This window comes from Camelus ferus, chromosome 3, assembly GCF_009834535.1.
Source record: "Camelus ferus isolate YT-003-E chromosome 3, BCGSAC_Cfer_1.0, whole genome shotgun sequence".
NCBI classification, from domain to species: Eukaryota; Metazoa; Chordata; class Mammalia; order Artiodactyla; family Camelidae; genus Camelus; species Camelus ferus.
In genome coordinates this window covers 37,110,604-37,138,159 of record NC_045698.1, presented here as the reverse complement: position 1 = coordinate 37,138,159, position 27,556 = coordinate 37,110,604, and the positions used below count along the sequence as shown (strand labels likewise).

Below are 27,556 nucleotides of genomic sequence, written 5' to 3'. Positions count from 1 at the left end.
CAGAGACAGACTCCAGGCAAAAGCCCTGATACCAGAGGGGTTCCTCAAAGGTGGCTGGGCTTCAGAGGCTCCTGGTTGTGCTTGAGGGTTAGCCTTTCAAGAGGTATTCATTCAGTCTAGCCGGGTGGCCGCCAAGCTGCTAAGTTAGTCAGACGGTCACCCATCGTCTTGATGACTTTCACCTCCTCATCTAGGCAGTGGCTTTCCAGGTACTCACAGGGGTGGCAGTCAGCGGGGCAGAACCCAGAGCGTTCAGATCCCAAAGCGCCTGCTTCGGGTTCTTCTTCAGGACCACGGCGGCTTCCGTACCATCCGGGGTTTTACCCCGCACATCTTGCAGCAGCAACTGTACATCCTGGAAGAGGGCGCGGGCGCCCCGCTGATTTTGCCTTTTCAAGAGTACAGCGCCTTCGCACTTCTCCTTGGCCAGTTTGAGGAAAGTGTGGCCCGTGCCCTCCAGAGACACGTCCATGTGGAAATAGAAGCACAAGAGAGAGGCAGGTGTAGGAGGCGCGCAGTTACATGTTGACCAGGTGGCTGACATTGGCCTCCACCTCGGCGGAATAACTGACGAAAGTTGGAGCTAATGGTTGATTGGCAATGAGGAGGTAAGCTCAAAAAATGGTGTTGGCTGGTTCTTGAGGCTGAAAATAGCTGAGTGGTTGGTTCCAAATGTTGCAACCAGGTGGTGGGCGGCTGGAGGAAGCAGTGTCCTTGCGTCTGTTCTGTCCCAACACCGTTGAAAAAAGAAACAGATATGCGGGACCGTGGATTGCATTGCTGAATGTCTCCTGTCCTTTAACAGACGTTTTCTAGTTTTAGGGTTTACAAATTGGGAATTTAATCCATTTTGAATTAATTTTTTAAATGATACAAAGTGTGGATGAAAAAAAAAAGAATTCATTTTTGTGTATAGGAATATCCAATAGCTCCAGCAGGCAGCATTTGTGGAAGAGACTTATCTTTGCTGCATTGCTTTTGTTTCTTTGTAAAAAATCAGTTCATATATGTGTAGGTCTCTTTGTGGACCCATTAGTCTGTTTCAGTGATCTATTTGTCTTTCTTGAGGACTGTAGCTTTATAATGTCTTGAAATGAGGTAGCATTTGTCCTCCAATTTTGTTTTGCTTTTTCAAAGACATTTTGGCTATGGTAGATCCTTTGCATTACCATATGAATTTTAGAATCAGCATGTCTATTTCTACAAAAAAGCCTGCTGCATTTTGATTGGGATGTGTTAAAACTATAGATCAATTTGGGGAGAACTGACATCTCAACAATGCTGAGTTTTCCATGAACACCATATCTCTTCCATTTATTAAAGTCTTCCTTAATTTTTCTCAGCAATGTTTTATAGTTTTCAGTGTACATATCTTGCACATTTTTTTGGTCAGAGTTATCTCTAAGCATTTCATATTTTTGATGCTATTTTAAGTGTACATTTTAATTCAGTTTCCAGTTGTTCATTGTTAGTGTATAGAAATACAAATGATTTTTACATATTGATCTTAAATCCTGCAACTTGCTAAACTTATGTATTTATTTAATTTATTTATACAATTTTAAAGGTTACTTTACATTTACAGTTATTATAAAATATTGACTATATTCCCTGTGTTGTTAAATATACCTTTGAGCCTATCTTACACCCTTTAGTTTGTACCTCCCACTCCCTCATCCCTGTATTGCTGCTCCTCCCACCCCCACTGGTAACCACTAGTTTGTTCTCTATATTTGTGCGTCTGCTTCTTTTTTGTTATGGTCACCAGTTTGTTGTATTTTTTAGATCCCACATATGATAGCATACAGTATTTGTTTTTTTCTCTGACTTAATTTCACTTAGCATAATGCCCTCCAAGTCCATCCATGTTGCTGCAAATTGCAAAATTTTCATCTTTTTATGGCTGAGTAGTATTCCATTGAATATATATACCACATATTCTTTATCCATTCATCTGTTGTTGGACACCTAGGTTGCTTCCATATCTTGCCAATTGTAAATAATGCTGCTATAACATTGAGTTGCATGTATCTTTTTGAATTAGTGCTTTTGTTTTTTGAATGTATACCCAGGAGTGGAATTGCTGGATGCTGAACTCATTTATTAATTTGAGTACCTTTTAAATAAATTCCATCTGATTTTCTACATAGGCAATCATGTCTTCTGTAAATAGTTTTACTACTTTCTTTCTATTATGGCAGCTATTTATTTATTTATTTTAGTCTTATTGCACTGATTAGACCCTCCAATATAATGTTGAATAGAAATGTCAAAGTGCGTATCTTTGTCTTATTCTTGAATTTATGAGGGTAAACATTCAACATTCACTATTATACATGATGTTAGCCATAGGTTTTTTGTAATTGCACTTTATCAGATTGAAGTTTTCTTCTATTCCCAGTTTGCTGAGAGTTTTTCTTTTGTTTATTCAAGAATTGATGAATTCTGTTAAATGCTTTTCCTGCATCTATTGAGATGATCATATAGGGTTGTTGTTTTTCTTTTTATTTTATTTTTAGCTAAAAAAAAAAAATCCTGTATGGTGAATTAACTTGATTGATAATTGAATGTTAGACCAGTTTTGCATTCTTGGCATAAGCCCCATGTAATGGGGGATACATTGGGATAAATTCCATGTAATTACAGTGTATTATCATTTTAAAATATAGTTGGATACAATTCATACTTAAAATTTATTTGGAATTTTTGTATTTGTGTTCATGAGGGGTATTGGTCTGTAGTTTTCTTTTCTTGTAATGTCTCTCTGGTTTTGGTATTAGGATTATGTTGGCCACATAGAATGAGTTAAGAAGTAGTCTGTCCTCTTCAATTTTCTGGGGAAGTTTGTATAGAATTAGTATTATTCCTTAAATATATGGTAGAAATTGGTAAAGACATCTGGCCCTGGACTTTTCTGTGGGGAGTGTGTTTAACTATAAACTCAATTTGTTTAATAGATATAGGGCAATTCAAGTTACTTACTTCTTGAGTTACCTTTGGTGGTTTGTAGAATTTCTTCATTTTATTATCTAAGTTTTTGAATTTATTGGCACAAAACTATTCATAATATTTTCTTATTATTCTTTTAGTATCTGTAGAATCTCTAGTGATATCACTTCTCTCATTCTTCATATTGGTAATTTTTGTCTTCTTTGTTTTTCTTTTCCTGATCTATCTAGCTAGAGGTTTATTAATTTTATTGATTTTAAAGAACCAGATTTTAGTTTTAATGATTTCTTTCTATTGTTTTTCTGTTTTCTATTTCATTGATTTCTTCTTGATTTTTATCATTTCGTCTCTTCTGCTACTTTAGATTTCATTCATTTCTTTTTTCCTAGTTTCATAAGGCAAGAACTGAGGCATTTATTAACATGAATTTCATTCTAAGTACTATTCTAAGGGCTGTGTTAGATTTCCATTGCTTTGGTAACACATTGCAAGAAAATTAATAGCTTTAAATAACAAGAAATTGTTCTTTTAAAATTTTGGAGGTTAAGAGTACAAATTCAGGTTTTTTGAACTAATGTCAAGGTGTTGGCAGGGCTGGTTCCTTCTGGAATCTCTGAGGAGAGAATCTGTTTCCTTGCATTTGTCATCTTCTAGTGCTGCTTGTATTCCTTGGCTTGAACCCTTCCTTCTGCTTCAAAGTACATAACCCCAACCTCTGCTTAGGTCGTTACATAGCCCTCTTCTCTGACTCCTTGTTGGTTCCTCTTATAAGAATTACTGTGATCGCACTGGTCTATAATTCAGGATAATCTGCCCATCTCAAGATTCTTAACTTAATATTATGTATGCATTTGAAAAGACTATGTTTTTGACTGTTTTGGGGTGGAGGATTTTATAAACATCTATTAGGTCATGTTGATTGACAGCCCTGTTCAAGTCTTTTTCTCTATTTTTTTCTAGTAATTATTGAGAAAGAGCTGTTGTAATCTCTGACTGTAATTATGGGGTATCTACTGTTCTTTGCAATTCTATTAGTTTTTGCTTCATGTTTATTTGAAACTCTGCTATTAGGTACGTATCTGTTTAAGACTGTTATGTCCTTATGGGTAGATTGACCATTTACCATTAATGAATTGAACTTATATATCCCTGGCAAGATTCTTTGCTCTGAAACCTTCTTTGTTTGATATTAATATAGGTGCTCTAGCTTTTATTTTGATTAACATCAGCCTAGTGTTTATCTTTTTCTTTCCTTTTACTGCTAACCTCGTGTCTTTATAGTTAACATGCATTTCTCGTAGGCACTGTGTAGTGAATCTTGCTCTTATAACAACTTGGATAATTTCTGCCTTCAAAAAAACTAATAGAATTTCTTTTTTGAGCAGTTTTGTGTTTACAGAAAAATTGAGCAGGAAGTACAGAGGGTTCCTATATATCCCTTCACTCCTGTCACCCGACTTTCCCTATTATTAACATCTACCATTAGTGTAGTACATTTGTTACAATTTGTCTTACTCTGCTCCAGGTGCCATAACAAAATGCCATGGGCTGGGTGGCTTGCTTAAACAACAGAAATTTATTTCTCACAGTTCTGGAAGCTGAGAAGTCCAAGATCAAGGTGCGAGTCTATTCAGTCTCTGGTGAGGGCACTCTTCCTGGCTTGCAAATGTTGCCTGTTTGCTGTGTGCTGACATGGCTTTTCCTGGTGCAGTTGGAAAGGGAGCAAGAGAGAGCAAAAGCAGGAGAGAGGGAAAGAAAGAGAATGAGAGAAAGAGAATGAATCTCCTCTTCCTCTTCTTACAAGGCCACCATTCTATTGGATTAGAGCCTCTCCCTTAGGACCTCATTTAATCTTAATTACCTCTTAAAGACCTTCTTGCCAGATATAGTCAGACTGGGGGTTAGGGCTGCAACTTATGAATTTTGGGGTGTCAAAATCCAGTCCATAACAAAACTATGAGCCAATATGGATAATCTACCATCTCTGTCTTTTAATCAGGGTGTTTAAGTTGTGATTATTGGTATAGTTAGATTTAAATTTATCATCTTGCTATTTGTTTTCTATTTTTCCCATGGGTCCTTTGTTTTATATGAATAAGACTTCTTTTATCTGAATAAGACCTTTTTTTTTGAATAAGCCTTCTTTAAGCCTAAAAGAATTCACTGGTTTTTGTCTGCTTTTGGTGACTAGGCGTGAGACTGGATTTTTGCCCCAGTCCATTCTTCACCTTAGTGGCTTCTCTTCTCTCACCAGCTCATGCAGCTGACGGTCTAATATGCTTTATCTCTAAAACTGACAGAAATCAGACAAGGATAATATTCAAACATGTCATTTGTAGGTTTTATAGAACTTGGTTCTACCCAGGTATTCACCTTAATTTCCCGTATTCTTCTTCAGACACTCCTTATTTTCCCTTCAGCCTTCTATCTAATTGTGCTCATACCCTAAATTACTTTACCCTCAGGTTCACCTCCCTCCTGGCTTACATTTGATCATGTTTTACCCTTTAAATACAAGTCTTTTTTTCTCACCTCTCTGAATGATGAAATCTCATGGACCCTTAACGACTCAGTTCATGTTACTTCCTTGTAAAGCGTGACCTGGCCCCTTCCCCTGCTCCACCCACAAAGAAAAAGTTTCCCTCCATGCGGTTCTCAGAGTGCTTTGTAGGTGGGTCTGTTACAGCGCTTTTCACCTTAGATATGGTAAGGTGCCTACATGTCTGTTTCCCCCACCAGGTGCTAATATTTTGAGGTGACAGAGACCATGTATTATTTTAAAGTCTCTTTCAGATTGTTCTTATACAAGTCAAGAATCTTGGTTGTAAAAAAAATAGATTTTGGTTTTGTTTGATTTTGCTTCCCCCTCTAGCTTTGTTGAGGTATAATTGACAAGCAAAATTGTACCATATTTAAGGTACAACATGATGTTTTGATATATGTATACATTGTGAAATGAGTCCCACAAACAAGTTATTTAACACATCCATCACATCACATAGCTACCTTTTTTTGTGTGTGTGGTGACAAGGCTTAAGGTTTTTTTGTGTTTCCATTCCACATACTTAGATTTCAAGCATGGTCCCACTATTCTCAGAACTAATCAAAGTGACTCACACTGCTTAAATTTTACAAACAACATGGTTTAGGATGAACACATACTTTCCTACTGGGAGCCTGGGATTTGGGTATAAGCTAGGCAGAGGATGACTACATGACCAAGCCCCCAATTAACATCCTAGGCACTGAGTCTCTAATGAGCTTCTCTAATAGACAACATATCACCTGTGTTGTAACAAATCCTAGCTGGGGGGATTAAGTGTGTCCTGTGTGACTCTACCGGGAAGGAAGTCTTGGAAAGTTTTAACTGATTTTCTCCGAACTTTGCCCATGTGCTTTTTCTCTTTGCTGTTTATGCTTTGTATCCTTTCAGTGTAATAAATCCTAGCCATGAGGACAACCTGTGAGTCCTTCTAGCAAATCACTGAACCTAGGATGAATTTGTACCCGCTCACTCTCGTGACACAGATTTGGTGTTCTGATTTACGATGGATGCCACTTTCCCTTGGTAGAAAAAGAGCTTTATTGACACTTCCCTGGACAGTAGTCAGGGTCTTTCCATTTCATTATCATGGACAGAGCAGCCTTGTGAGCCATGGCTTTTGTGGGAAGCCCAAATCCTCACCCCTCATCCCTATGAAACCACCAGTACCCCAGTTGTTGGCCTCTGAAACTTTTATTGATTTATTAAACTTCTCTTGAGAGATTTGGCTCCAACTCCTGTTTTGCATGTCTGGCACCTGGGGATTTCCTTTATTTGCTTTCAAGATTAGCATGTATTAAGTTTTTTGTTAGAGTTTTTTTTTTTTTTCACCAGCAATATTGATGCTTAAAGGTTAGCCTGTTACATGAGTTCTGTAAAATCTATTGGCTAGAAATTGAAACTATATCTTTCTCATCTTGAGTCCTCTTTAGCATGGAACCTGGACCAGGTATGTAGAAGGGATGAACAAAAAAAAGTCAGGTTGATAGATGCTTTTAGCCTTCTAAGACTGAGGTCTAGGATCTCCTGCTGCAGACTGATGTCTACAGCTCAAACAACAGGATACAAGGAAGCCACAAGGGGTCAAGAGGAGGGCACTAGGATCAAGAACAGGGCACTGGGGCAAGAGCAGGGCACGAGTATGATTCCTGCCCACAGCACCATGAGGGAGTTGGGCAGACCCCCCAAGCCTTCCTCCTCTGCAGCCCAACCCTGGTCAGCAAAAGCATGAGAAAAAAACCCTTTAAACCATTATACAGTTAGGCAGTTACAAACACCATTACAGATATCAGATGGTCACCAATGATGACTATGGGATCCTGCTCATTTACACAGGAAGTGAGTTGGGGTTGGGACTTATGTTATATAATCTTAGACTACCTTGTGTACATCTCTATCATAGTAATTGTTGTCAACACAGCAGAATAATCATTTGTACAATCATTTATTCATTATCTCCTTCAAGTATATCTGTCTTACTCATCCCAAGACCTATGATGCCAGACACTGGGTAAATATTTGCTGAATAAATGAATAGAGTCATGACATCATCCTCAGATGGGCCTTTTTTCCCCCAATCCTTTCCTGAATCTGGACTGAACTTTGTGTGGAACCTCCAAACTCACTGACCACTCCACAGTTGCATTAATAAGCCCACTACCCACCTCCTGTCCCCCATTTCACCTGCCTATTTATCCAGCTCTAATCAGCTGCACTGTCAAAGCAAAGGAGTGAAGATCTTTGTTTCATTCCATTTTATTTTGTTTTTCTGTTTTCATTTTGGTTTGGCTTAGTTTTGTAATTTTCAAGCAAAGGTAGTGAAAAACATCCCAGATATAGAGAAAAATGAAAGCAAACACCATTGTATTGATAGCTTTATAGTATTATCTCTGACACAAGGTAACCAGAGAAAAGAAATCCAAAACTTGGTCTTTCTTCCTTTTTAACCACACACCGTTGTGCCAGTCAATCACTTCAGGCCTTTAAACTTTGACCCAAGTGGTCAATGGGAAACCTTTTCTTTGTGGTTAACCTCTTAAAAAATAAGTACTGAGATAGCTGGGTTTTGGAATGTTCTATCTAAAAATTCACTGCAACATATTTACAATGAAGTATTTCTCTCCTGGTCACCATTGACAAAAATCATTTTTGTGTAAGTAATGTTTTCTCTAAGTTGATAGACATTCTTAATTTTAACTTTTGAGGGCCAGGGTGTGATCTAACTCTGTAAAACACAGTTTTATTGGTATTCAATTAAGTGATAGGGTAAGTAATATTTGTATTTAAGGAGACTTAGTACGACCATCCATTCCTTTTAAAGAATTCCAATTGGTAAATTTGATAAACAGACTGTTGTTTAGAATACTAGAATTTGTGGCCAGCTGTGCCCCTAATTGGGAACATTTATCAGGGTTAGTGTACTTTGTAACTCTGACTGGAGAAATTCCCAAGATGGCTTTTGTTTATGCATTTATTGAGTATCTACTATGTGTCAGGCACTATTCTGTATACAATATGTGATGCAGAGATTCTTCTCTATTATTATAAATAATATATATGCACAAAATCTATAGCATAAGTCATAATATGATGTGTCAAAAGAGAAGTAAAGTACTAAAGAGAGTTTAGAGACAACTGAGAAATAATTAAAGAGAGCTTGTGGTGAAGGTGATCTGAAAAATGAAGAGTATTTCAGCAGATAAAGATGGGACTGAAGCCAAGGGAGCATCAGCACAGCCTCAGAAAGGTCACGGTGGTTCACTGGGACTGCTGTGTAGGTCCACAGAGAGGAGAAGAGGATATACGCCTGGAAAAATGGGATGGGGCCAGAAAATATCGAGTATTGAATGCCAGTCTAAGGAATCTGAACTTAATTTCCCATAGGTAATAATAAGTCATTGAATAATTCTGAACAGAAAACAAACAGGAAGGCTTTGATTAGGGCAATAACATGATTAATATTCTACATTTAAGTTACTACTTTCCAAATCAGGTGGATCTTTACTTGGGGATAAGCTGTTTTGTTTTGTTTTTTATTTTTGCTTTCTTTTTTTTAATGGGAGGCCACTGGCCTATCATTTAAGTGGCCACCCAATTCTTTTTTTGGGGGGGGTAATTAGGTTTATTTATTTATTTGTTATTTTTTAGGGGAGGTACTGGGGTTTGAACCCAGGACCTTGTGCATGCTAAGCATGTGCTCTACCACTGAGCTATACCCTCCCCTCAAGGTGGATCTTTAAAGTCATCTTGGTGAATTTATTTTAAAATACAAGTTTGTAGGCCATACTTTTGGAGTCCTGATTCATTAAAATCTCCTGGAGATCCTGACTTTTCATTCTGATTCATCCTATTCCCAGGGGATTCAAGTGCCCTAGTGATGGTGATAACAGTGGTGACCCCCAGGGTCCAGTGGTAGCAGAGCCATTGGCCATGTTCAGTTTATAGCAGTGGTGACAGCTGCAGCAATGGCCCCCAGCCAGGCTGGCGTGATCCTGGCAGCGGGCCTACGTGTTTGGACTCTATTGGTTCATACTTCATTTTTGAGCTAGGTTCTTCAGATTTCCTGATGATAAATTCCTATTCTGCTTAGTTACCCAAAGTCTTTGTTATTTGCAGCCAAGTTCTCTGGTCAGTACAAAACCCAAGTGTTTTTGGGAATGTCCGGTCTCTGCTCATCACCACCCCTCCTCCCCCATCTCCCTCTAACAGAAAGAAGAAAACATACAGATGATCCCTTTGTCCTCTGGAAGAAAGCCTAACTGCCTGGTAGTAGAGTTTACCCCGGCCATGAAATACACTGGAAAATGTCTTCAAGTGCTAAGATGTGAAAGTGAGATTTACAGCAAGCATACCCATTCCCCTTCCCCAGCCTCACTGCATTCCTCTACCTTGACATAGATTTATTTGGTGTGAATTACTTGCCTAGTCAATCAAAATTCCTTTCAACCATCTAATGCTTTGGTATTCTAACGTCTGGATTCTTAAGTTTTTTCCCCCCTCTTTTTGTGGGGGAAGGGAGAAGGTAATTAGGTTTATTTATTTATTCATTTTTAATGGAGGTGCTGGGGATTGAACCCAGAACCTCGTGCATGCTAAGGACACACTCTACCACTGAGCAGTACCCTCCCTGCTAAAGTCTTGATTCTCTAGCTTCCAACTTCTCTTAAATTTGATTCCTCAGGTTTCAGGAAAGTTGCAGCTGTGAGGCTGCCAAGACATTTTGGGAAGCAAGCAGCTGTCTACTACAGGTTTTAATTCTTTCTATTTGGTATCAAAGGTAACTTGTGTCTTTTTTTAAATCCTTATTTTCCTTAAATAGATTTTAGGAGGAAATGGAAACCCTTAGCTTAGCCGTGAACCTTCAGCCCAAGACAAGAATGTGTGATGTGAGTACATGGAGTCCAGAGCTTTTGTTTTGGAAAGGGGACTTTCTTCTCCTTCTTTACCATTTGCAGGATCAGGAACTGTAAGAATATACATTTTATTTTAAAATCAGGTCATTTATACTTCTGAAAAGATCTTCATTTTGACCCTAAGACTCTGAATGTTACGTTTTTTCCTCCAGTTGAAAATAAATGGGTTGTCAGGTATAGGCTGGAGAGGTGAGCAAAGATGGTGTTACACAGGAATTAAGAGGCTATGGTCTATTCCAATAGGAAGCGTATCCTATGAAACAGCAAGAGTCATAATTCCGTGGACCTGTATTCTGCTCCTGAGCTGTTGTTTATCTTTCCATCGCCTTAACAGGATCTTTCACAAAGCAAAAGTTTTTAATTTTGATGAGGTTTAATTTATCAATTTTTCCTTTGATGGATCATGTCTAAGAATGGTGTCAAGTCTAAGAATTCTTTGCCTAGCCCTAGATTGTGAAGATTGTCTCCTTTTTTTTCTAAAGGTTTTATATTTCACATTTAAGTCTGTGATCCAATTTGGGGTAATTTTTTTATATAAAATGTGACATTGAAGGTTGATTTTCTTTGCCTATGGATGTCAGTTGCTGCAGCACTATTTGTTGAAAAGGCTGTCTTTCCTCCATTGAATTGCTCTTGCACCATTGTCAAAAATTTGTTGAGCATGCTTGTGTGGGTTTCTTTCTGCATTCTCTGTTCTGATCACACATTGATATAAGTGTCTATTCTTCCACTAATACCACGTGGTTTTGATTATTGTTGCCATATAATAATTGGGTGGACTGATTCTTCCACTATTATTTTTAAAAAACGTTTTAGCTATACTAGTTCCTTTGCCTTTCCATCTGAATTTTAGAATAATATTTTCTATATTTACAAAGATGTTGCTGGGATTTTGAATGGAATTGCATTAAATGTGTATATCAATTTAGGGACAGTTGACATATTTACATATGTTGAGTCTTTCAACCCATGAACATAGTATGTCTCTCCATTAATTTAGATCTTTTTAAAATGATTTCATCAGCATTTTGTAGTTTTCAGCATAGGAGGCTCGTACATGTTTCATTAGATTTATGTCTAAGTATTTCAATGGTTTTTGAAAAATTGTAAATGATACTATATTTTTAATTTCAGTTTCCATGTGTTTATTGCTAGTGTATAGAAATAATATTGATTTTTTAAAATGATTTTCTTCTATCCTGAGATCTTGATGACCTCACTTATTAATTCTAGGAGATTTTAAAAAAAATTCCTTGGGATTTTCTGTGTAGATAATCATGTAAATTGAGACAGTTTTATTTATTCCTTCCCAATTTGGGTGCTTTTTATTCTCTTGCCTTGCCTTGCTGCACTGGCTAAAACTTCCAGTATTATGTTGAATAAGAGGGGTGAGAGCCAACATCTTTGCCTTGTTTTGAATCTTAGTGTGAATGCACTGAGTCTTTCACTATTAAGTGTGATGTTAGCTATAAATGTCTTTGCAATTGCTTTTCATGAGGTTGAGGAAGTGCCCTTTATTCCTAATGTTCTGAGAGTTTTTATCATGATAGAATATTGAATTTCATCAAACTTTTTTCCTGTCAACTGATATGATCGTATTTTTTTTCTCTTTAGCATGTTGGTATTGTGGATTACGTTGATTGACTTTTGAATTTTGAACCTAATTTGCATTCCTGGAATGAATCCCACTTGGTCTTGGTGTATTATTCTTTTAATACATTGTTGAATTTAATTTGCTGAGTTTTTGTACCAAAGATCTAAGGGTGTGTGTGTGTGTGTGTGTGTGTGTGTGTGTGTGTGTGTGTGTGTGTTTTAGGTGAGGGACATGACCTTTCTTAACAAACATCCCAAATGGCCCTGATGTTTGTGGTCTCCAAACATCTTTCTCACACTTAAGAGAAATAACTGAATTAAATTAGAGACGGAACCAGCTCTAACAAACTAGCTAATGTTATAGGTCTGACAAAACAAACAGAATTAAGAGAACTACATCATGAAATAGCAGGATTTCTAGTGTTTAGAAGTCCACATAATGTCTGGAGGATGAAACTGAAAAGCTAAGAGACCAAGTAGAATATATTCCTCCTCCAGAGAACAAGGATGCTACACAGGAAGTGTGCAGTGCACCTCAGGGCTAGATAGGATGGGATGGAGGTCCACACAGAGAGAGCATATTGGAGGATTCTAGAAAAGATTTACAAAACCACCCTGTCTTACCACAGTAGCACCCCCAAACTGTCTTGAAGGAGGTCTGAGCAATGCATTTTCATAGCTACCACACATAACAACAAATTTCCCAAACTGTCCAAAGCTCAAAGTCCATGCATCTTGGTCTACCATCCAAGTGAGATAGCACCAAAGAGGAAGATCAGGTTCCTATAAACCCTGGGAACTGTGCAAATAAAACCAGGCTGGAACTAGTTATATTAGGATCAAGAACTTGTTTTGTGCAGAAGAGCCCATTCCTATGATCTCTAGCTGACCACTTCAGCTCTGGTGACTAGAGAGACCAGAGTGCCCCCAGAGGCCAGGACTGGTAGTGCCAGCAGTTCTCACTCCTGGCAAATATTGCTGTGGTCCTGAGAAAGTGCATCAATCAGATGAGAGCTTTGTAGGGCTGGAATCAGGGACTGCCATGGTGGCTGCCCCTTCCTACTTGAAGATGTGCTTCCCAAGGCAGAGCAGAGGGGTGTAGGGAAGTAGAACAGCCAACAGATTACACTGGCAAGTGATAACGGGTTTGAGACAACTCTACCACAGCTCCACAGAGAAGAACCCAGATGCAGGGTTAAAAACCATAAAATGAAAAAAAATTGTCCAAAGGAAGGAAGGTTATGCGTGTGGGCCTGTGGTCATCTGGGTGCAGTAGAGAACCCTTCAGAGTCACTGCCTAAGAGTTAATAATAATCATATTGCATCATCTCTAATAATAAGAATTGGTACTATTTGATAAGTGCTTATTATGCCCAGGAATTGTGTGTGATATATATAAAACTGCAAATCTTCGTGTAACAGGTGAAATATCGTGAGCATATTAAACTAATATAATTTTGCCCTGGGTAATCCGTGGGGCCAAGACATCTTGTAGAGCTCATTTCCAGAGCCATTTCTGAGGCATTCAGAATATAGAAGTTTATATCATGGCATAAAATAGATACCACTTCCATTAAATGGTCAAGCCATGAAGCCATCTGCCCAATAACTAAGGAGGACATAACATAAAGAAAGTGAAAAATTGAACCACAATGAGATATTATCTCACTCCTGTCAGAATGGCTATAATCAAAAGGACAAGAAATAACAAGTGTTGAGGATGTGAAGGGAGGGGAATCCTTCTACACTGTTGGTAAGAATGTAAATTAGTGTAGCCATTGTGAAAAACAGTATGGAGATTCCTCAGAAAATTAAAAATAGAACTACCATATGATCCAGCTATTCCATTTCTGGGCATTTACCTGAAGAAAATAAAAACACTAATTTGCAAAGATATATGCACCTCTGTGTTCATTGGAAAATTATTTACAATAGCCAAGACATGTAAACAACCTAAGTGTCCACTGATGGATGAATGGATAAACAAGATGTGTTTACATACATAATAGAATCCTACTCAACCATAAAAAAGAAAGAAATCTTGTCATTTGGGACAACATGGATAGACCTTAAGGGTATTATGCTGAGTGAAATAAGTTAGTCAGAGAAAGGCCAATACCTTGAGATTTCACTTATATATGGAATCTAAAAAACAAAACAAATGAACAAACAAAACAAAATAAAACTCAGATACAGAGAACAGATTGGAGGTTATCAGAGGGGAAGGGGGTTGGGGGGCAATGAAGAGGGTGAAGGGAGTCAACTGTATGGTGATGGATGGTAACTAGACTTACAGTCACTTTGTAGTATATGCAAATACCAGATTATTATGTTGAACACCTCACACTAATATAATGTTATGTACCAATTTTACCTCAATTAAAAAAAAAATTTGAAATCCACACCTTTTGATCCTAGGAGATTTTAAGGGAAAGAGTATACAAGGATATATTTCTTCTCTTTGCTTCTCAGGGCTGACACTTGGGGTTGGGTAGGAGACATCCAGTGGGTGTTAGAAATATTTGGGGATCCAAAGACTATCAGGCTTGGTAACCTCCTTCCCCAGGTGTTTTCCTGGGCTGAGTTTCTTTCTTCATGGTTGGGAATGATTGTTAGGTGAGGAGTGATTGAAAGGAGCTGTGGCTCACTGGGACCCTCCAGGAAGGTTTACAGGGAAGTAATATCCCACCCTCAACCCTCTCCCTCCCTCTGATGGCCTTTCAGGGCTTCTCTTTGGCCAAATACACTGGAAGCCTGTAAGCAAAGGAACCACAGAAATGGTCCATAGAAGTCAGCCTTGGGACAAAGAGCTGGGTGGAGAAGATTATAATGGGAAGGGACAAATGGAAGACATGTAGAACCCTTGCTTACTTTTATCATCTTTCTCTCTAACCCTCCTATTTCCAACACACACACACACACACACACACACGCACACACACGCACACACACACACACACACTATAATCCAGCAACTCTTAGCTAACGGTTTTCCACTTTGGATCATAGTCACTGGGCTTTGGACATGCTGTTCCTGCTGTCTAAAACACTCTTTCTTTCACCTGCACTCATCCTTCTTGTCTCAGTTTAGACATCATTTCCTCCAGCAGTCCCTTCTTGGTCCCCAAGCCTGGGATGGATGCCCCTCCTCAGGGTTCCCACAACAATTGTGGTTAACAAATTTAAGTGTATACAGTGGCAGGCACTGTCCTAAGTAACCCCTAACATGTGTTAACTCATTTATTCCTTATAACCTAATCAGGAATGTACCATTATTTCCATTTTACAGACAAGAAAACTGAGGCACAAAGCAGTAAACTGCTCAAGGTCACGCAAGTAGTGAGTGATGAAGTTTACATATGAGTTTGAGCAGACAGGAACTGAGCTGGAGCCAAGTTGTTAACTACTGTGCTAAACTGATTCCAGTTCCAAACTGTACTTACTCCTAGACGAGTCACAATGCCTAGTACACACAAGACACTTAATATATACTAGGAAATTTAATTAGTTAATTAATCTATATAGGATGGGAGTCCTAAGTCAGTTTTTTTAAGAACAACTGGGTGACAAGGATTAATTATATAGCCTTTGCTTTGTCCCCATCAAATACTTACATGAACTTAAATTTTAATGCAAGATCTGGCTAAGAACTTCTGATACACCAGAATTTATTTTCCTGATTGCTCTTGGGAGTTCAAGTGTCCACATGATGAAGGATCTGACAGTATAATTTCTGCAAAAACCATTAATGGTATCCACTTCAGCAATTAGATTTATCATTTCCCACCTGGGAATTCAAGCCCTATCTTTTGCTCACATGGATGTACAGTAACTTATGGATCTGCTGCTGTGTCTGACGCCACAGTTTCTGCAAAAACCATTAGTGGTGTCTGCCTCAGCAATGAGGTACAGGAATCAGCTCTTGGAAGAAATCAAAGAAAAGAGGAAGGTGGCTATGTAGATGAGTTGTGGGAAGATGGCCTAATATACAGGAAGGAAATAGCTCTAAGGGGAAAAGAATGAAAAAAGCATATTGGATTCGACTGGATGAAGAGTTAAACTGAGCTATTATAAAAGTGAGGAGAATCAAGAATCTAGAATTTTAGGGTGCACCATGTTTTAAATAACTGTTTATTTAATCATTACAGCAATCCAGAAGGAAAAATTTTAGTTTACAGATGAGAAAACTGAAGGTCAAAGAGGTTAAGTATTTTCCCATTATCCAGAAAGGGGCCATGCTGGGATTCAAAGCCTGTGCTCTTTCTACTGCTCATAGCCTTCACGGGACATAGCTTAGAGCTTTGATGTCTAGTACAGAGGCCAAACACCACTCATTCATTCATTTATTTATTTATACATAAATATTTATTGAATACATACATTTCACTAAGCACTGTGCTAATTGCTGGGAATATTATCGTGAAGAAGGCACATCCATAGCTTCAAGGTTTACATTTGACATTGTTAAACACACAATGATAGGATGCTATGGGGGGAGATCAAGGGCTTCTAACCCAGTCGTGGTGGAGGTGGAAAGAGACATTGATCTCGAGGAAGGCTTACAAAGAAAGTGAGTTCAAATGGAGCCTTGAGAGACGAGGGGTTAGCAAGGAGAGAAGTGGGCAGTATATTCCAGGAAAAGGTTGCAGCTGACACAAAGGTCTAGAGATCCCCCAGAACTGCAGGTAGCTCTGCAGGAGTTAGGATGACAGCAATAGATAGGACAGGACAGGTAAACAGGGGTCCAAATGTGTAGAGCCTTGACTTTGTCTCGAGAGACAACAGAGTGACATGGAGGACAACCTGGCTGTGGTATGAAGAAACAGGTTGGAAACCAAGAAGGCATGGCTTCGCAGAAGCCAAGAAAAGAAAACTTAAAAAAAAGATGATATGGTTAATATGATCAAATACTACAGAGGTCAAATATTTAACAACAAGGGTCGGAAATCGTAGTGAGAGTCACTTCAGTGGAGTGAGAAGCCAGGATTGCAGGAGCCAAGGAATAAATGAGAGGTAAGAGAGGGGAAGTATTGAGTGCAGATAGCTCTTTGAAGAGGCTTGTCTATGAAAGGAAGAAAATACAGAGTTCAGAGTGGGTTTATTTTTTTTAAGATGGGAAATACTAGGTCCTGTTTAAATTCTTCTAGGAAGGAGATAGTGTGAGGACAAGAGTTAAGATACACTATTGAGAGATGGTAGAACCAAGTGAGATCAGATTACAGGTAGAGAGAATAGACTTAGATAAGAGGCAGGACATCTTTCCCATTTTGGCAATGAGGAAAAGAAGGAAGAAAAGTAGGCACTAGTAAATGTGTGTATTAGGAAGGACAACCCCAAATTAGGCTTTTATTTTCCTTGGGGGAGAAAGAGTGAAGAGTGATAAGATATAGGTTAAGAAAGTGACAGATAAGTTTGAAATGATTTCTGTAGAGCGTGGAGATAAAGCTACCTTGACAATAGAAGGATTGTAAGGTAGTTACTGAGAATCTGGTTGGCATCGGAGTGATCTGACTATATGTGTTTGTATAGCTGGGTTTTTTTCCACCAGTGCCCACAGACTAGGTGTAGGTCATAGAAGACGGGTAGTTGTGTTCTCCAGGCTTGGAATTTTTCTGGGCGTGTGTGATGGAAGGACCAAAGAGGGAGGCAGTGGAGGGAACTGTATAGAGAGTGGTGGAAGTGGTAGACTATGAAGTTTAGATTAGATTGAAAAGGAAATGCAGAGAGGATGAAAAAACAAGAAAGACAAGGACAATGGGAATTTCAGAGAAATGTAGGATAGGAATTATGATCCACTTAGTGGAACGTTTGAAAATTTTAGAGGTGGAATCGTTTTAAAAGGTGGTGATGTCCAAGATGTATCAAATGAAGCAGGTGAAGGTGATGGTATTTGGAGTTGAATAGGTAAAGAAATAAGATACTGAAGTGCTGGGTGGGTCTTTCATATGGACAAAAGCAATCAAGAATGATGATAAATTAGAGAAAAAGAGAATGAGAAGTCAGGGTTCATAGTGAATGATGGAACATAATGAGAAGGTCAACAAGTAAGAGAGTAAGGAAGGCAGGACAGTAAAACCAGGTTATGAACCTTAAAGGAAAAGAGGATTTTACTCAAGGATGGAAAAATAATGTTCTGAAAGCATCATTATTTAGGGAAGATGCTGTCAAGACAGTCTCTTGACCTCAGGCTACATCAGGCATGGAGTAGTGAGAAGCAACTATTCAGAGGGTAGCAGGGCAGGCAGTTTCCTTTGGGAAGGTCTGGGTTTCAGTTTAGGCAAGGAGACATAGGGAACACTTCGTGATATTGAAAATCCAGTGGAGTTCGTTATGTAGGAAATAGGGTTTCCTGAGAGCACGATGGGCAGATTTAGGAGGGAGAGGAAAAGCAGTGTGTGAGGCAGGAGAAAGGAAAAACAAAATAGGCTGGGGAAGAGAGTCTAAGAGAGAAAAGATGACAAGTTTCATCTTGTGTGGTGTCCAGTGGTTACATGGGAGTAAACTATGATGCACAATAAGTAGGGTATCAGGAAGCCTTATTCCCCAGAGTGGTTTTATGAATTCGGAAGACTTGGGTTTCTCTAAGAAGTCAGGCATGGCCCAGGTTGATTACACTTCCAGGGGAACTTTAGTCTAGAAGAGTCCATGAGCCATGATAATATCATGGTTTCATTCTAAGGCAATCTGAATTGTGAGATTATGCAATTAATACCAGATTTTTTAGGGAGACGGTAAGAAAGCATATATTAACCATACATCTTGATTTCAGAAACATTATATGTATGCCCTTAGAATAGGAAAATATGAAAGCTGGTCTGTATAACTACATCATGTCCCTGGTTGGTGGAGGGAGAGACACAGTCCTCATCAGAACTTACATGTTTCTTAAATGAATAAATGAGGAAGGTGTTGAAAGATGGCCATTCAAAGAAAACAAGAGGAAATGAAGTGAAAGTGCAATCTTGATGATATCAGTAAGAATTTCCTAACACTGATCATTCTAGTTTGGGCTAATCTTTGTTAATCACAAAACTGGACTTATACAAAAACTTGGTGTCTCTTCCTAAGGGACTCTAAAACATAGTGGATTTTCATTCCTTTGAAATGGGTTTCCTGGCTGTAAGCCAAAGTCTTGATAATCCCTCAAATTTTCTACCAAAGTGACTACTCTATCATATTTCTCCTGTAATTCTTGTTTTTGTCTTTACCCAGCCGGTTTACAACCTTGTTTATGCCTAGGGCAAAGTTGTGCGTAAATAAGGTTTCATTTACTCTTTTTCTGAGTCTTACCTCTTCAAATCTTAAAATAGAAAATTAACCTAAGAAATTTCCTAAGTTTTCCTCCATTCTATTTACATATCAAAATGAACATAATGCTGGAAGGCTTTGTAGGCTCCAAGAGGCAAAACCAAACCCCTACTCTGTGTAATTTACTCAAACGCCAGATTCTCCTGGGGAAACTGGGCTCTCTTTATAACTTGATTCAAATAACTACTTTGATTCTCAATAGCTTTTTATGAAATTACCATGTAGAACCTAAATTGGTGCAGCTGAATTAAATAAATATCAGAGCTTAACATTCTTAATCGCAAACCTTCAATTTAACCAACCATTTATTATAATCAAAAAGCAATCAATATGTTGATTGTGGTGACATGCAAATAGAGATAGAATTATTAGTAATTACCCTATATTTGTGGTTCAGTGCAATGGAGAAATAACTGGAAAAAAATTGTAAAGCACACTCCAGTTAAAAGACTGGTTGCTGTGTTTTAGAGCAGCGTGCTGTATTGATTGTAGTCTTTAAATAAATTGAATAACATAGGTTGCTGTCAAACATGTGAATTATTCATGAAGCAGAGTTTGGGAACACTAAAGCAGACCCTGTTTATGAATATTCAGATACATTAATGTATGAATGACTGACCCAGCACTCACCAATTCTTGCATGAAGAGAGGCTCTCAGAAACAAAGCAGAAATCTATTAAGCAAACTCATTCACTGGGTCACTCACTTGCTTGAAACGTAACTAGTGTGACAGTTGGGGAATGAAATTGAACCCCAAGTCAGAGAGGCATTCCGTCAAGGAGGGAGGCATTGGGGGCCTCTTTGTGAAGATTTGGTGACATCAGAGGTTTTTTCTGCAGACTCCAAACACCTTGGAGTTTCTCTGATCACATGGTTGGTGTGGCACTTGGGTCCCTTCCCATCAATATTTGAAACTAGATAGTAACATACCTTTGCTGTGCTTTTTCAGTCCTACTTATGAAAGCATGAAAGGAAATTACAGAGCATTCAATTTTTGAGAAATCCTAACTGTTGATTTTCTTTTCTCTAAATGAGTCCTCATTGTGGCCTATAAGTGGTATGTATGTTTTAATATATACGAGGCCTCCACAGGAACAAAATCCTTATTTCCTGAATACTCTGGATATCATTAAGTCTTGTAAAATATATTTAGTAAAGATATTTTGTAAAAGATAAAACAGAGAATTTGAGGTTATCAGACTAAGCAGAGAGAGTTTCATCAGGAGGCAGTGATTTGTGATCAAGTTGGGGTGACCGGCCAATGCAGTTTGCATTGGACTCAAGGGGTTCCCAGGACATGGGACCTTCAATTTCAAAACATGGGACAATCTCGGGCAAACTGAGATATGTTGGTCATCCTCCCAATCATACCAGCTTAATCAAAGGAATCTCCTGGGAAGTGGGACTTTCAATGTGAAAACTAGAAAAACTCTGGCAAACAAGGACTCTTGTTCACCCAACCAGACCACAAAGTGAAATGAACAGATCGGGTAGGGGCAATCTACTTCTGTTGATGAAGCTTCTAAAAGACTAATCCACAAAACTGAAAGCTAACCTCTTACTTTACAAAAGAGTACAAATTTTCCTATGAGTGGAATTTTATGCACACCATCTAGGATATCTTTCCCATTGTCAACATGGCTGAATTTTTAAATAGAATCTTTCAACTGTGCGAATCAGAGTCAAGGGAGGGAAATTCTGGAGAATTAATTCTCAAATCTCATTGCATATCAACATCACCATAGGACCTTTATAAGAATATGGGTCCTTGAGTCCCACTTGTAGAGATTTTCATTTAGTAATGGCTGGAATAGGGGTTGGGAACCATATGATTATAAGCTCCCAGGTGACACCAGCCAAGTCTAGGAACTTGGGCAAATATTTCTTCCAGGCCAAGGTGGAACATGATGAATTATTCCTGCTCTGCCATGTGGTACTCCTCTTGGGTGACCATGATTTTCATGTCCCGTGTGATGCAGTGAGCATACTGACTTTTAGCTCTTGGTGTCAGAAAGCTTTGGTTCACTCCTGACTCTGACACAAACTGAAAACTTAAGCAGGTCACTTATACTCTCTGACCATCTGTTTCTTCATCTGTTGAAAAGATATAACAATAGAAGCTATTTCATAGAATCGTTACAGAATTAGGTGATATGATGTGTGTGAAGTATTTAGACTCATGAGAACCATAGAGTTCAATGAATATTAGCTAAAATTATGATCTAATGTCTCCCTGAACAGTGATGAATAAACTGCCAAATTCTTACTCTTAGCTCTTTCTTTTACTAAACTCTCTGAAGATCATCTCTTTCTATTAATATACTTCTTTCTTCAGATAGAATGCTTCATACTGTTAGATTTCAGGTTAAAATATTTGACTACATTAATGTTTGATTTTGCTATAATTTCACATCTATTGGTACAATCATGTTTCTGAAGACTGGACCCTAGTCAGCCCAACTCATTCTGGGTGCTATTGTTAGTCTATCTGCAATCTGTTGGGTTGCAGTTATGGATAGCATGAAGCCATTCCATTGTGGCAATATGATCATGAGTTGGTGGTTGAAACAAAAAATTCTGGAGTATAGGTGAGAATGGCCTCTTTTGCAGTGTCCATTTGATTCTCTCCTGTTCATTGCTCAGATAGGTAGGAATTGGATATATTTTATGTATTGGGTTGGCTTTAGCTACGTTAACTTTCATTTCCTCATTTTCTAGATCTTAGAAGGATGCCTCACTCCTATATCCATGTTACCATGTGGAGTTACCATGTGGAAATCGTACCCATATTGGTTACGCTAGTGTGGTTGCAATTGGCTGGTTGATAACCCAATTATTTCCTTCTTCCTTCTAATCATATAACTAGATGTTTCTCAGACTTCCCTGCAGTATGTCTGAGTTCTAGCCAGTGGGATTGGGTGATATTGTAAGTTACATCTGGGCTTGTCTAAGAAAACCTGTGTAACTTCAAAAATTCTCTTTTCCTCATCTGCTGACCTTAGGCCTAGGAACAGCTGCACTGGACCATTGCATTTGTGGAAACTAACTTCTCATTGGGTTTAGTTACCAAGATGTAGGGTTTATTTGTTTCATGGGTTAACCTATCCTGCCTTTTCAAGTAGAAAGGAGGGGCTGCAGGTGTCTATGACAAACATTTGGCAATTTGCATTTTTGATCTCTGATATTTTTATTCTTTTTTATAAAATGTGTTTTTAAAAATAAAGGTATACAAGTCTTGTATACTTATTCTAGGAAGAAGGAAGAAAGTTAAAATAACCCATAATTTTACAACATGTTCTTCTGGACTATTTTTTATGTGTGTATTATTACATTTTCCCATAAAAATTAGCTCATCTGCCTTTAGTATTTTATAACTTTTCCTATTATTTAACATTTAAAGCAAATACTATGACATTTTGATCATCATTTTAATGGCTGTATCATATACTTAGTGTTCTATTATTGAGCATTAAAATTATTCTCAGTTTTTCCCTATATAAATTCTGCTATGAATATCCTTATACATTCATCTTTTGTCATAGCTTTATTTTCTTAAGATAAATGAATTGAAGTGGAATTGCTCATTTAACATTTCATTCTTATAACCAGGGCAGGGTTGCCTGATTTCATCGGCCTTACCCAAAACCACAGCCATATTTTAATTTCATAGATTTTAAGTGTGACCAGGGGTGGCCTTATCAACTTTAATTGTTATATCATGGGCAATAGAAGAAGAAAATACTGAGCCACATTACTTGGAAGTATAATCTTTCACCATGAAATAATTTTTGAGAAAGTTTGTTACAACTGAAATTCCTTGGATGGTGAGCTGTAAGCCTCTCCTCGGGTAAATAGGCTCTTTGCCGTTCTTCCACACTTTCCTCTGTCTGAGGTCTGCATGGAAGAATGCAGTTAAATACTGAGATACATATTAACCTAAGTACTGCACTTAACATTCTATAAAAATCATCCTCAAATTAAAGAAGCTTTTTATTCTCAAATTTGTTTGAGAAATTGCTTGGTTAGAAAAAAATTCCTTAAAATTTGATTATTTTAACTATTAATGCCAGAATTGGATGAAAATACAAGGGGTCAGGTATAATTTTATTTTTCTTAGGATAAACTCATAGAATATTGTATATACTGCAAGTCTTGCCATCTGAGAGTTTTAAATCTCTGATGGATTTCACAAATCAATTATCTCAGGGCAAAAAAGGCAGTAGTGTGTATTTTTTAAATTTCAGAAAGGAGTCCCTCCTCTCTCCTGGTAACACCTCTCCTCCCACTGACATTGGGCAACCACACAGGCCACACACAGTTGCAAAGACTCTTATCTTCCATCAGATGACTTTGTGTGCCACTGTCAAATGATCCTCTTTGGAGGCTGAGTGACCTTGTGATGAATGCCCTTCAACAGCTGGCTTCAAAGATGAGGAGTAGTGTGAGTGGTTGAAGGCACAGATAACACAGATTGTGTGCTCAATTGTTGGCATGTGCAAGAGATATTTTTGGAAACACTGTGGCCAAGAACATGCCTCCCTAAACATTTTTTATCAGGATTACAGATATATTTTTAAAATATTTCATATGGCACAACGATTTTGGTTTAAGTTGTTTGGATAGATGGATAGAATCCGGAAACATGAGATGTAAATGCTTCAGGGAGCCCAGTTTCATAAAAAGGGTAACAAAAGAACTGGACCTTACTATCAAAAGGGTAACAAAAGGACTGGACCATTTGCTTGATAAAGTTGCACCCCCTCCACATCAGTGTTCCCTGCCATCTGCTCTATCACCAAAGCACAGTCTAAGAAGATGATTGAGCCTCAGTATCTTCTCCAGGTGGTGTCCTAGTGGCTACATAAAAAGTGTCACTTGATGGTGTATTTGTTTAAAATAACAACAACTCAAAGCCAAAGAAATTGCTGTTTAGATCCTTGGAGTGTGAAGTATTGAAAAGAACTTAATCTAGAAGCAGAGTCTGTGGTTTTTATGCTGGGCTTTGCCCAATGAAAAAGAAGTAGCTGTTTCAATGCTGCATGAGTTCTTGTCTCTTGACAGTAGTAATAAGTAGCCTTCTGCCTGAAATTTATAGCCATTTTCATGACACTTTGCTGTTGCTTCAAGAAAAGATACTTAATGGTGGTGAGTGTTTTCATAATAGAGATTATATGTCTTGAAATGGAAGCTCACCTAAATTGTTCCTGATTAATAAACATTTTTCTCAGAATCTTTCTTGAAGCACTGAATTGGCATTTGATACTGGCTCCTTTTCTCCTGCTGCAGAAGATAACTTCCCAATAAACCATGCCCATTTACCCTATTTTGTAGGCTTAGGATTACAAGGCTTGGTTGGCAGTAGGATGGAGAGGGCAGGAACCTAAAGATAAGACAGACCCCTGGCCCATACACCCCACATTTGATGTGTGATCCTAGCATGTCTTTTCATCCCCTCAATCAGATCGTCTGACCAATTTCCTAAAACTGGTGCTTTGCCCTTTGCAGAAAACAATTATGTTTACTGATTAATTTACATTTTTATACTAACCACTCTGAAGTCTCCTGCAATTTAAGTTGCCATGCTGAGCCATTAGTTAGATGTGTGATGTTGGACAAGTCACTTCACCACTCTGGACCTAATTTCTGCCATTAAATAAGATGACTGCTTGAGCTCTAAGTTTTCTTCAAGTTCCAAATTCTATGATGATAATCAAATTCTATGATTATAAAAATACACATTGAGCCCACCCTGTGTAGCAGATGTTCTGTTGGGTACAAACAAATTCAGATCTAATTCCTTGCCCTCTAGTAGCTTATGTCTCAGGCAGGAAATACCAGAATCAGGGCTAGGATGCCTGGGGCGTGTGATGTTTGACAGAGCTCCCCAGGTGATCCTGGTACAATCCCTCTATCGGTTGAGAACTTGATGTTTATTCTGAAAAGGTCAGCCACAACAGGCCATTAGAATACACTATCCTCTTATATTTTGGCTAGATAAAGTCAAGCTGGAGGTCACCCCACTCTGCATAGCCAGTTTCACCACTCCACTGTACTGTACATGTGTGAAGTACTGTTTTAGCCAATGCTGAGTAGCTAGTCTTTCAGAGACACAGGATTGTATTTGCATTAAAGCATAAGTTATAAACTCTGTGAGTGATTCTGTTTCTTTTGTAGTGTCAGGAATTAAACATAAGGGACTTGTCAGAAGGAGGACTGGTTGAGTGGAGCGTTCTTTGACTTAGGCCCTTCTTTGCTCCACATCCAATGGGGGAAAGAGAGTTGAACGTGACAGCTGTTGGCTATGAGGATGCAACATATCTGTTGCCTTTCTAGGGGTGGAGGTTTCTGAGGCAATTTGGGGCTCATTACTCCCCTTTGCTTTGTCACCAGTCCCTCTCTAAGGGCCAGAGTAGCTCCCTGAGTACCTGTTACACTCATCAACCCTTTGAACTTTTCCTTCTTCACACACGCTCACACACACACATCTATATAATGATGGTTGCACATTGCCATTTTCCTATCCCCATCATTCATTTGTTTATCAGTCCATTGATTCTTTGAGTCATTCACTGATTTGTTCACCTGTCCATTCATTCCTTGGTAGATCAGCATCAAAAAGATTTATACCCAAGGATGACTCAGTCCTAGCACAGAATGCTTTGGAGAGCAACCTGCAGTCTCTCTCTCTTTTTGTTTTTAAACATTTTTTTTTATTGAGTTATAGTCATTTTACAATGTTGTGTCAAATTCCAGTGTAGAGCACGATTTCTCAGTTATACATGAACATACATACATTCATTGTCACATTCTCTTTTGCTGTGAGCCACCTATAGTCTCTCTTTATACCATTTCCTTTTCAGTGTCCTTCCAAGTTTGACTTCAATTAGAGCTGGTCCTTCTCCCTCCCCTGTTCCTTTTACCCAGTCCTCTCTCTCATTTAGGCATCTCTGATGGGCTTTTTTCAAAGAGAATGTGCATAGGGTTAGAAGGCCAGGGTTGGCTGACTACAAAGAGCTCTGGTGGCAGGTGCAGAGTGGCACCAGGGAGCAAAGGAGTTGACTACAGTCCATTACAGAGAAACCTGTTAATACGAAAAATCTCAACCTAGAGAGTTTCCCAAGTTTCTGTTTATCTCTTTAGTACTAGCTCTGTGGTACGAACTGTGAGGCTACTCCAGGGGCAGCACATGGGATGGGAATGTTCTGCAGGCCAGAGACTCTCGTATGCGGGGTGCTGTGCTCACAAAGGGGCAACAGAAGCAATCAAGGGTCCCACAGACCACTGACAGTTGATAGCCCACTGCCTCTTTTGTCCAGTCTGGAGCCTGGCTTCTTCCTTTTTCTCTCCACAGAGAGCAGTCTTTCTACTCCAAGTAGCTACAACCAGCCCTAACAGAGGTCTTTAAACAGTGCCTAATTTGTTCCTAAATTCTCCATCTTCTTTCACAGGCCCCGTTGTCTTGAGTCTGGGCTTCTGTATTTAAGCCTGTTCTCAATAACCTGGCCGTGTCTAAATCTCCTCTTAGAACAGGAGCCTCCCTTGACCTTGCCAGTTCAGATCCCAGGGATCAGAATCACAAATATCTCCAGTGCTGTCAGACTCCTGGCTGGGTGTCCTGGACTCTAAGGGTGACCCACCTTGAATGCCCAACTCCCATGCCTCGGGTGCTTCCTGGGCTCCTCCTCCTTCTCAACAGCCTGCTCAGCCTTCTCCGGTTGCACCCGCCCCACATCGAGCACAAACCCAGAATTCACTGCAGCTGCAGCTGCTGGTTCCCTCTCCCTGCCTTGTGTTTGACCCCTCAGGACAGAGATGTGTCCAAGTCCTGCTGCCTCCTTCCCTTCCATCCATCCGTGAGTATTGCCAGGCCTGGCTGAATCCCACAGAGTGACACAGGAGACAGTCATGCGTGAATTAAAGGTTATGGCACTTGCTGTTCTGTAGATCCATGCCACAAAAAGAATGGCCAAAACGTGAATGAACAGAGAAATTTCAGGGCCACTTGTAAATTCTCTCTGAGCAAAATGTTTCAAAGCAAAAAAAAAAAAAAGACAACTAACTTCATAATTTCCCTGTTTCCCAATTTTGTGATTTTGTATCCTGGAACGTGACTATAAAATTATCCTTAGAGTGTATGCTGTGCAGCTTCCTGTCATGCCAAATTCTCTTATAATGTGATTTTGCATTACTTTATCAAAGTCATTTTCATGTTTCTTCAAAGTAACTGATTAGTAGCCCAGTATCCTAGTTG

The 27,556-nt window shown here is 38.8% G+C and overlaps 1 pseudogene; it reads right to left on the bottom strand.

Annotated features, from left to right (window-relative positions):
- On the bottom strand, positions 1-27,212 carry LOC102509820 (annotated as a pseudogene).
- Between the last annotated feature and the right edge of the window lie 344 nt (positions 27,213-27,556).